The sequence below is a fragment of the Bos javanicus genome, unplaced genomic scaffold, assembly GCF_032452875.1.
Source record: "Bos javanicus breed banteng unplaced genomic scaffold, ARS-OSU_banteng_1.0 tig00001692_1, whole genome shotgun sequence".
Classification (NCBI taxonomy): domain Eukaryota; kingdom Metazoa; phylum Chordata; class Mammalia; order Artiodactyla; family Bovidae; genus Bos; species Bos javanicus.
In genome coordinates, this window is record NW_026893637.1 from 469,732 (window position 1) to 482,057 (window position 12,326).

Sequence of the window (12,326 nt, forward strand, 5' to 3'; positions counted from 1 at the left end):
TAGCAATTTCAAATGATTTTGCAGAAAATCAGTGGATTATTGGTAGGTTTGTATTCAAATTGGAACTGCTGCTGCTGCCAAGTTGCTTCAGTTGTGTCCGACTCTGTGCGACCCCATAGACGGCAGCCCACCAGGGGATTTTCCAGGCAAGAGTACTGGAGTGGGGTGTCATTGCCTTCTCCGCAAACTGGAACCAGGTTTATGGAATTACAGAATTCTCTGTATCTTTGCAATTTCCCTGTTGCTCACAGCTACCACTTTCAGTAATACAAATCTTAATTGTGAAAACCACTTCATGCCATATTAATGCAAATTAAAATGTTTCTGATCATAGAAAGGGATCATCTATAGTTTGCGGAATAATATGTACGAGTGGTAGCTCCATCTTTTCCACTTAATTTGCAAGATACAGAAAGAAACATGAACTGATATGAAACCAGATGTTCTTGATTAATTTACTGAGAATTTCTTTTTAGGATTAATGAACCTCCAGTATATTTCTTCTCAGTATTCAAACATTCTTTAAGATATTAAAAGACTTTCGGCTTGCAAAAATGGCAGTATATTTCAATGAGCATGCCAGTAAAATGGCATTTTATTTCCAGGAACATTAGAAATATTAAAAAATACAAAGAAAAATTTAGAAGCTGAATTCACAGTATAAATTCTGCCAAACTCTGGGGTCTTATATTTCCCCCCATGACCATGAATATATGAAGTACACAGAATTGTAATTGGAGTATTACTCAGTGGACCACAAGCCATTTAATTAGGTGAAACACTGTCTCTTGTGTCATTTTAGTGGATGGATTTTCTTCTAAATCATTAAAGATAATTACACCACCACATCTATCCCATGAATTACTTTTTTGATATTGAACTTTTAAAATAATAGGTATTCATCGAATAAACATAAAATGTAGATTTTGAAATATGGAAAAAATATAGAAATAATTGTTATTAACTGCATTTCAAATCCAGCATTCCAGTTTAGAGTAGAGAAATTTGGCCAGCTCTGCCTTAGGCAAAAGATAAAGATGGTCTTCGCCAGTGATGTAATGTGGATATCATTCACCCTGATACTATGTTGTGAGAAAAGCTTCACTTCTGTGATAAAACCATACTGAAAATCTACAATCCCAATTTAATGTGAGAGAATCATTAGGTAAACCCATATCCAGAAACATTCTTCAGGATACCTCACCAATATTCCTTAGAATTGTCAAAGTCAAGAAAAAACAAGAAAGGAGTGAAACACTGTTTCAGACCAGAGGATACTGAGGAGATGTGAAAACTAATCCAATGCTGCACCCAGATTACATCTCAGAAAGAAAAGAGTGTATTAGTGGGAAAAAACAAACCGGATGGAATCAAATTAAATTTAAATTTCAGTCGTTAAAATGTACCTTTAATTCTCTCTTAAACTTTATTTTACTGTGGTAATAACACAATATGAGATCTACCATCTTAAGATATTTTTAAGTGTATAATACAGTACTGTTGACTACACATATAGTTTTGTACAGCACAGCTGTGTGTCTTGCTAAATTAAAACTTCTTGACCATTGATTTGTAAATTTCTGCTTCCCTCTCCACTAGCCTCTGGTAGCTATTATTCCACTCCTTGATTCTGATATATCACATAAGTGGAATCCTACAGTATTTGTCTTTCTATGGCTGACATTTTCATTTAGCATAATGTCCTCAAGTTTCATCCATGTAGTCACATATTACACAATTTTCTTCTTTTTAAAGGTCAGGTTGTATTCTACTGTCCACATATGCACCGCATTATTTTATCCAACTATCTGTCCATAGATATTTCAGTGGTTTCCACTCCCTGGCTATTGTGAATGGTTCTACAGTGAGTGTGGGAATGCTAACATATTTTTAAAAGCTCGACCTCAAATTTTTAGGATAATACCCATAAGCAGGATTTCTGGATCATGTACAGTTCAATTTTCAACTTAATAAAGAACCTCTATACCATTTTCCACAGCAGCTGCAACATTTTGCATTCCTACTAACAATGTACAGTGAGGTGTGATGAAAACTGAAATATCTTTGCAACTTATTTTTTAAATTAAAAATTATATAATTTATTCTTAAAATGTCATCATTCACATTAGTAGTCCCATTTTATTGTATCGCCAATACTACAAACAGCTCTGCTTTATGCCAACATACTATCAATTCTGAACTGAAAAAGTGTAAATGAAATAAGTAGCTCTCAATATCCCCACTTTGCATCATTTTGCTACATTTGCCAGATTTTACTTTTAGTATCTGTGACTGTCAGTGTGTTGAGGCCGGGTTGAGGGGTAGTTTTGGGGAGTAGTAAGCAATGCTGGGAGGGATTGGGGGCAGGAGGACAAGGGGACAACAGAGGATGAGATAGCTGGATGGCATCACTGACTCGTTGGACATAAGTCTGAGTGAACTCTGGGAGTTGGTGATGGACAGGGAGGCCTGGCGTGCTGCGATTCATGGGGTTGCAAAGAGTCGGACACGACTGAGCGACTGAACTGAACTGAACTGAAGCAATATTTTTTAAACTTATTATTAACTAAATAACAACTAATTAGTGAATGCAAACTTACAATTTCCTAATAATGTTGGGCTGGCCATAAAGCTCATTACAGTTTTTCCATAACATGTTACAGAAAAGCCAGAACAAATTTTTTGACTAACCAAATATACACATTTCACAAAGAAGTAAGCAAGACACAACAAATCAAATTTCCTGGTCCAGAAAATTGGTATGTGAAGTCAGGGTTCAAACACAATATTTTCTTTGCATAAATAGATAATAAAAATCACAGTTGCTTTAGGGCCTCCTCCACTAATAGGTTCCCTGGTGGCTCAGACAGTAAAGAATCTGCCTGCAATGTGGAAGAACTGGGTCCAATCCCTGGGTTAGGAAGAGCCCACGGAGGAGGGCACTGCAAACCACTCCAGTATTCTTGCCTGGAGAATACCATGGACAAAGGATCCTGGTGGGCTACAGTCTTTGGGGTTGCAAAGAGTCAGACACAAATGAGTGACTAAGCACACAAGTAACAGCCATTACTGAAGTCATTGCTTAGAGTACAGTAATTGCTTGGAGTACAGTAACTGGCCTTGGAGTACCGAATGAAGCAGGGCAAAGGTTAATAGAGTTCTGCCAAAGAACGCACTGGTCATAGCAAACACCGTCTTCAAACAACACAAGAAAAGACTCTACACATGGACATCACCAGATGGTCAACACTGAAATCAGATTGATGATATTCTTTGCAGTCAAAGATGCAGAAGCTCTATACAGTCAGCAAAATCAAGACTGGGGCTGACTGTGGCTCAGATCATGAACTCTGTATTGCTAAAGTCAGATTTAAATTGAAGAAAGTAGACCATTGAGGTAAAATCTAAATCAAATCCCTTACGACTATACAGTGGAAGTGAGAAATAGATTTAAGGGACTAGATCTGATAGACAGAGTGCCTGATGAACTATGGACGGAGGTTCATGACATTGTACAGGAGACAGGGATCAAGACCATCTCCAAGAAAAAAATGCAAAAATGCAAAATGGCTCTCTGAGGAGGCCTTACAAATAGCTGTGAAAAGAAGAGAGGCAAAAAGCAAAGAGAAAAGCAAAGATATATCCATTTGAATGCAGAGTTCCAAAGAATAGCAAGGAGAGATAAGAAAGATTTCCTCCGTGATCAGTGCAAAGAAATAGAGGAAAACATTCTATTCTATTACAATAGAATGAGAAAGACTAGAGATCTCTTCAAGAAAATTAGAGATACCAAGGGAACATTTCATGTAAGGATGGGCTCAATAAAGGACAGAAATGGTATGGACCTAATAGAAGCAGAAGATATTTAGAAGAGGTGGCAAGAATACACAGAAGAACTGTCCAAAAAAGATCTTCAGGACCCAGATAATCACGATGGCATGATCACTCACCTGGAACCAGACATTCTGGAATGCAAAGAGAGTGGGCCTAAGGAACCATTACTACAAACAAAGCTAGTGGAGGTGATGGGATTCCAGTTGAGGCTATTTTAAATCCTAAAAGATGATGCTCAGAAAGTTCTACACTCAACATGCCAGGAAATTTGGAAAACTCAGCAGTGACCACAGGACTGGAAGAGGTCAGTTTTCATTCCAATCCCAAAGAAAGGCAATGCCAAAGAATGCTCAAACTACCACACAAGTGCACTCATCTCACACACTAGTAAAGTAATGCTCAAATTTCTCCAAGCCAGGCTTCAGCAATACATGAACTGCGAAATTCCAGATGTTCAAGCTGATTTTAGAAAAGGCAGAGGAACCAGAGATCCAATTTCCAACATCCCCTGGATCATCAAAAAAGTAAGAGACTTCCAGAAAAGCATTTATTTATGATTTATTGACTATGACAAAGGCTTTGACTGTGTGGATCACAATAAACTGTGGAAAATTCTGGAAGAGATGAGAATACCAGACCACCTGACCTGCATTTTGAGAAATCTGTATGCAGGTCAGGAAGCAACAGTTAGAACTGGACATGGAACAACAGACTGGTTCCAAATAGGAAAAGGAGTACGTCAAGGCTGTATATTGTCACCCTGCTTATTTAGCTTACATGGAGAGTACATCATGATAAAGCCTGGGCTAGATGAAGCACAAGCTGGAATAAAGACTGCCAGGAATATCAATAGCCTCAGATATGCAGCTGACAACACCTTTATGGCAGAAAGTGAAGAAGAACTAAAAAGCCTCTTGATGAAAGTGAAAGCGGAGAGTAAAATAGTTGGCTTAAAGCTCAACATTCAGAAAACAAAGATCTTGGCATCCAATCCCATCACTTCATGGCAAGTAGATGGGGAAACAGTGGAAACAGTGGCAGACTTTTCTTTTTTGGGGTGTGGGGGCTCCAAAGTCACTGCAGATGGTGATTGCAGCCATGAAATTAAAAGACCCTATTCCTTGGAAGATAAGTTATGACCAACCTAGACAGTATATTGAAAAGCAGGGACATTACTTTGTCAACAAAGGTCAGTCTAGTCAAAGTTATGGTTTTTCCAGTGGTCATGTATGGACTATAAAGAAATCTGAGCACCAAAGAATTGATGCTTTTGAATTGTGGTGTTGGAGAAGACTCTTGAGAGTCCCTTGGACTGCAAGGAGATCTAACCAGTCCATCCTAAAGGAAATCAATCCTGGATATTCATTGGAAGGACTGGTGTTGAAGCTGAAACTCCAATACTTTGGCCACCTGATGTGAAGAGCTGACTCACTTGAAAAGACCCTCATGCTGGGAAAGACTGAAGGTGGGAGAAGGGGATGACAGAGAATGAGATGGTTGGATGGCATCACTGACTCAATGGACAGGAGTTTGAGTAAACTCTTGGATTTGGTGATGGACAGGGGTGCCTGTCATGCTACAGTCCATGGGGTCGCAAAGAATTGAACATGACTGAGCAACTGAACTGAACTGAATAGCAGTTAACTTATAGTTTTGTGTTTTTTTTGATATGATACTGTCCTGTGTTTCTCCCAATCACACTCTCATTTTAATTTCTACATAATATTCACTGAATTGAATAAGAAGACTCTCATCATTTTTGTTTTGAGAGAAAAATATAATCTTGATGGCAAAAACTAACAAGGACAATAAAAGAAAATTACAGAATAATCTTACTAATGATCACAGAATTTTAAATTATACATAAAATATTGACACATTAAACCAATCAACTAATAGAAAGGTAAATATATAATTATAGTAATTTTCTTAGGAAAAAACACATATTTTGATATTAGAAAATTTTTAAAAATACAAGTTACCATATCAAAATATTAAAGGAGTTAAAATGAGGAAAATTAACTTGATAAATTCAACATTCACTCACTAAAAAACAAAATATAACAAACAGACACATACAAAACAAGTATGTGAGATAACTTTGTTTAACATTTTAAGCATGAACTGTTTCCTTGTTAGATGAGGAAGTCAAGGGTACCCACTTTTACTGTTTATTCAAAATTGTACTAATGTTTTCAGCTAGTTAACCAAACACAAGAAAAAAATAAAAAGAATAACATTGGAAACAACATATCCAGAAAATGTTTATTAGAGATTGTGTGATATGCATGCTGAAAATCAAAAGTAATCTACAGATAAATTATAAAATTATTTAAAAATATTGTTAGAGTTGCCAAAATGCATTGAATCCTAATTGAAAAACAATAAACATTTTACAAATGACATTTAAAATAGTATGAAAAATAATCACACATCCAGATTAATTTAAAAATATATGTAACAACTTTATAAAAATATGATATATCTTATATTGTAAAACATGAAGTAGATCTAAATTAACATAATAATGTAGCATGCTTATGATTTGGAAGACTTGAGGATGCAAACTTATCATTCTTTGCAAATAGATCTACAATTCTACTGTTTTTCTACACTAAATCTAAACAAGAATAATTCTAAAGTTTGTTTTAAAAGGTAAAAATAAAGAATATCTTAAACATTCTGCAAGATAATAAGTAACTTTTTAAGAGTTGTTCAACTTGATGTTAACGCCTATTAGTTAAGGGTAGTTCTGATTATAAAACAGCTAGAAGCATACGGAAAGTCTAGGAACAGAAGTATAGATATACTGATATTTACTTTATGAATATTCTGGCACCACAAAGCAGTGTTAAAATGAGTGCATTTTTCAATAAGTATTTCTGGGGTAAATATACACCAATAAGTCAAAATATAAAATTAGATTATAGTCATGCCCCATCAAAATTTACTTTCAGTTTGAAATAAATATAAAAATCAATGTAAAAAGAGAAAATAAAACTCTGAATTGAAAATAGAGGAAGTAGAATAGAAAATATAATACTGTATGAAATTTGTGATAATTTAGCACATAAAGTATGATAATATCTTTGTTATTTTGGAGGTAAGAAGTGAATCTTAAATAAGAAATTAAAAGCACTTCACTGTGTAAAGAAACAGTTTGATAAACATTAATTCATTAAACATAAGGAAATGTGTGCACCTAAATACATCACCAAACAAGTGAATAGACAAACCACAATCTAGGAGAGAATATTCATGATACATACATCAAAGGACTTTTATTTAGAATGCATAATGAAATACATATTTCATAATAGAATATTAACAACATAATAGAAAAATAGGTAAAAAAAAAAAAAAACCTGAATAGGACCTTCACAAAGAAGTAAGACAAGTCAAATGACTAATAACTAAATTATAGGAATTCAACCACATTAGTAAAGTGGAATTGAATTCATAACCAAAATGAAGTACCCCTACTCATCCACCAACCTCAAAATACTAAAATGTCTGCTATGACAGTATTAAATATTGGCAAGAATGGACAATAATTAGAACCCACATGCAATATAGTTGGAATTTAAACTAATACATCTATTTTGGAAAATTGTTTGATGGCACCTAGCAAAATATCAGAAACAAGCGCCTTTGATCCAAAACATTCAGAGACAGAGCATACCTCACCCAGTGAGTGCTCATGTGCAATGCAGCACATACTTGTGTAAGAATGTTCATGCAGCATTTCCATTAAAGACAAAAAGGGTGAAATAACCAGGAGTGAAATTGCTGGCTCATATGGTAGTTCTATTTTTAGCTTTTGTGTATGTGTTTATGTGCGTGTGTGTGCAAAACTCCATACTGTTTTCCAAGCAATATGCAGTTGGCTCTACTAATTTTCATTCTCACCCACAATGCACAAGGTTTCTCTTTCTTCTAATTTTCTCCAAAAGTTGTTATTTGCAGACTTTATAAAGAAAGGAGGAGGGTCAATTTAGGAGTATAAAGTCTACAAAATACTCTGTATAAAATAGATAAGCTACAAGGATACCGCTGCCTAGCTCCATAATTTCTAGCTATTATCTTTTGTGTGCTGTGCTGTGCTCAGTCACTTCAGTTGTGTCCAACTCTTTGTGACCCCATGGACTGTAGCCCACCAGGCTCCTCTGCCAATGGGATTGGGTTGCCATGCCTTCCTCCAGGGGATCTTCCCCACCCAGGAATCAAACCCATATCTCTGGCATCGCCTGCATTGCAGGCAGGTTCTTTACCCACTGAGACACTAAGTTTTAATAGTGTATAGTCTAAAAACATAATGAATCACTGTGTTGTGCATCTAAAATTATTATAACACTGTAAATAAATAATACTTCAATAAAGAAGAGGAAATAGCCAAATTCCATTTGTAATAGAAGTATGAATAAACATATTATCATATCATATATTTATTTTGTGGAACATTCTTCAGCAACAAAAATGGAACTACTGTTATAGTCAATCACTTAAAAATTCTTTTGAAAAAAAATGCTAAGCCAAATAAGCCAGACATAAGGGAATATACTCTAAAATTTTAATAATACAAATTTCAAAAGCAACAAAGTTAAATTTTAACTGTCATAAAAGATATGACCAACCTAGCATATTGAAAAGTAGAGACATTACTTTGTCAACAAAGGTCCGTCTAGTCAAGGCTATGGTTTTTCCAGTGGGCATGTATGGATGTGAGAGTTGGACTGTGAAGAAAGCTGAGTGCCAAAGAATTGATGCTTTTGAACTGTGGTGTTGGAGAAGACTCTTGAGAGTCCCTTGGACTGCAAGGAGATCCAACCAGTCCATTCTGAAGGAGATCAGCCCTGGGATTTCTTTGGAGGGAATGATGCTGAAGCTGAAACTCCAGTACTTTGGCCACCTGATGTGAAGAGGTGACTCATTGGAAAAGACTGTGATGCTGTGAGGGATTGGGGGCAGGAGGAGAAGGGGACGACAGAGGATGAGATGGCTGGATGGCATCACTGACTCGATGGATGTGAGTGTGAGTGAACTCCGGGAGTTGATGATGGACAGGGAGGCCTGGCACACTGCGATTCATGGGGTCACAAAGAGTCAGACACAACTGAGCAACTGAACTGAACTGAACCTATTCTCTGTTTAGAAGAAAAAGTTTTGAACGCAGCAATGAAGTTTGCTCCTAGAGGCATCAGAGAGGCACAGTGACTAGAAAAATGCTTACAGACATGCTGTAAAGAGCTGATAATGTCTTTAATTTCTTGGAGAAAGCAACATATAAGACTATTATACAGAATTACTTGTCTATTTATCACATTTCATAATTTGAGAGTGAGAAAAATAGAAAGGAAATGAAAGAAAGAGGGAAAAAAAAAAGAAAGAAGACATGGAACAGAAATCATTTGCAAATTCTGAGGATTTTAGGATGTGGACAACCTTTTGATGTGCTGTGCTTAGTCACTCAGTCTTATCCGACTCTTTGTGACCCCATGGACTGTAGCCCACCAGGCTCCTCTGTCCATGGGGATTTTCCAGGCAAGAATACTGGAGTGGGTTGTCACGTCCTCCTGTAGGTGCTCTTCCCTACCCAGGGAAAGAACCCAGGTCTCCCATTTTGCAGGGGGATTCTTTACCATCTGAGCCACCAGGGAAGTTCATGGACAGTGTTAGATGATCATTATTTAGCCTATAACACTCTTAAAGTGAGACATAAACATAATTTTATTTCTTTTTTTCTTTTAAAGGGAAGTTGACATTTTAAAATCACATTGCAGTTTAAAAATCACATTATAAAAATCACATATATATATTATATACAATCTCTTGTATATAATATATATATATAATATGATATATATATATATATATATATATATATATATATATATATATATACATATATTGTGTCTCAGTCACTAAAGAATCAACATGCACTTCAGGAGACATGAGTTCCATCCATGGCTTGGGAAGGTCCCCTGGAAGAGAGCATGGCAACCCACTCCAGTATTCTTCCCTGGAGATTCCCCATGGACAGAGAAGGGGTCTCAAAGATCACACTAATCAGCGAATAAGCACACATTTGAAGAAAAATGTAATAACCATCAACACACTGTGTAAAGTACATTTAAGAAAGTGCTCTCCTCTATCTCTTTTCTCATTCAAAATTACATTAGGTGAGAAGACATTTTGGTGTTGACTAATTTTCTGGTGGTAAGACCCCCATTTAGCATGGGGATCACTACTGTGAAAAGCACAGTGGCTACTTTGATGAAGAGCCATGAGCTTCTGGAGTTGGGTACCCAGTAGAGAAGAAGGATGACCCCATGGAAAATGGTGATGGCAGTCAGGTGGGAGGCACAGGTGGAATAGGCTTTTCGGAGTCCACCGGCTGAAGGCATCTTGATGATGTGACAATTATGAAAACATAGGAGGCGAGAATAATCAGGAGGTGACACACCTCATTGAGAGTAGAAATGATAAAACATGTCATCTGACTGAAGTAAGAGTCAGAGCAAGAGGCAGAGCCAATTGCAGAATGCTCACAGCCAAAGTGATGTATGATGTTAGAACCATACAAGGACAGCTCCAAAAGAGAACATGTGATTGTCAAGGACCACATTCCACCCCATGTGTAGGTTCCAGTGACCAGGAGGCTGCAGAGCTTAGGAGACACAGCAACTGTGTAGAGCAGGGGGTTACAAACAGCCACAAACTGGTCATAGGCCATCACTGCTAACATGAACATCTCCGTAATCACAAGTGTGCAACCAAAGAAGAACTGCAGCATGCAACCCATGTAGGAGATAGTCCTTGTGTCCACAACCAAGATCCCTAAGAGTTTGGGTGTGGTTATAGAAAAGTAACAAAAATCAAGAAAGGAGAGATGGCTGAGAAAGAATTACATGGGGGTGTGAAGTTTGGGATTGATTCTGATGGTCACAATCATACCCAGGTTCCCCACCACAGAGACTGTGTAGACAGTGAAGAAGACCAAGAATAGGGGCACCTGGAGCTGTGGGTATTCTGAGAAGCCTGAGAGGATGAAGGTGATTCTGATTTCTCTCATCCATCACTATGGTTTCTGCCAGAGAAAACCAGAGTTCACCCTAAGCAACCAGACATGACAGAAATGGAGGGTACTTTTTTTTCCCCCAGTCTGGACAGGGGACTGGTCTGCAGTGGTGAAGTCTGGGATTTCCCAGGAATACGAATAAGACAGGTGGAGCCCAAATGGTATACTGTGTGTCTACAGGTGTGGAGCATGCAAGTCCGCTTCTGATGGAAAGGCAAGGAGAGGATGGACTGGGAAGAGCTGAGTGTCACGGTGACTCAGAATATGTCCTTGTTTGAATTTCTCCCAGCTCTGTCTCCCTTTTCTCCACATGGAGAATTCTTTTCTTTAGCTTCATTTAATTGAACTGTTGATTGTGCTTGCAAATTCTTATGTTTGTTCAGGGCATTCTAACTGCTCAAGATGTCCTGTTTTTCTCTCACTTTTCCTTAGTGCTCTCCAATCAGAGAGAGGCTTCCCAGGTAGTGCGATGGTAAAGAATCCTCCTGATAGTGCAGGAGATGCAAGGGACATGAGTTCAATCCCTGGGTCAGGAATATCCCCAGGAGAAATAACTGGCAACCCACTCCAGTATCCTTGCTGGTGAAATCTGATGGACAGAGGAACCTGGAGGGCTATAGGCCATGGAGTCGCCAGTCACACAACTGAGAGATCCAGCACCACCTCATCAGAGAAGCCTCAGGTTTACATTCCCTTAATGATTTCACCAACTGGCCAAACCTTGGTAAAAAGTCACATATTGTATCTCCTAGAGAATATGAATGATGTCTTGTTAACATTCTAGACTCTTTAATCAAGTCAAATTTAACTTGCCTTCAAATTAACCTCAGTCACTTATTAATATGTCTCTGACAAGTTAAGCTGTCTGAAACCTTACCTATAGAATATAATTCTATTATAAGAATTTGTTTTTACTACACAATTATGTATAAAATATAACTTAAATTAGTGAATTATTTTCTAAAACATTTAAGACTTTAATTTTACATGTAATAAATGCCCCCCAACCACCAAATTTAGTTTAGAATACTGGAGTGGGTAGCCATTCCCTGCTCCAGGGGTTCTTCCCAACCCAGGAATTGGACCCAGGTCTCCCACATTACAGGCAGATTCTTTACCAGCTGAGTCACAAGGGAAGACCAGAAATACTTGAGTGGGTAGCCTATCCCTTCTCCAGCAGATCTTCCTGACCCAGGAATCGAACTGGGGTCCCATGCATTGCAGGCGGATTCTTTACCAGCTGAGCTATCAGGGAAGTCCAACTTTAATTATTTTCTAAAACATTTAAGACTTTAATTTCACATGTAATAAATGGCCCCCACCAAATTTAGTTTCTTCTCTTGTATTTCTAATGCTGTTTTTCATGTTTACTTTCAATTTGAAATATTTGACCTCAAAATATTCTACAATGTAG

General features: G+C 37.3%; 1 protein-coding gene and 1 pseudogene across 1 annotated transcript in view; one reads left to right on the plus strand and one right to left on the minus strand.

Annotated features, from left to right (window-relative positions):
* The window catches only part of LOC133243974 (liprin-alpha-1-like), a 333,694-nt gene that overhangs the window by 234,285 nt on the left and 87,083 nt on the right, over window positions 1-12,326 (plus strand). The window lies entirely within an intron of this gene.
* On the minus strand, window positions 10,005-10,935 carry LOC133243962 (olfactory receptor 1165-like; annotated as a pseudogene).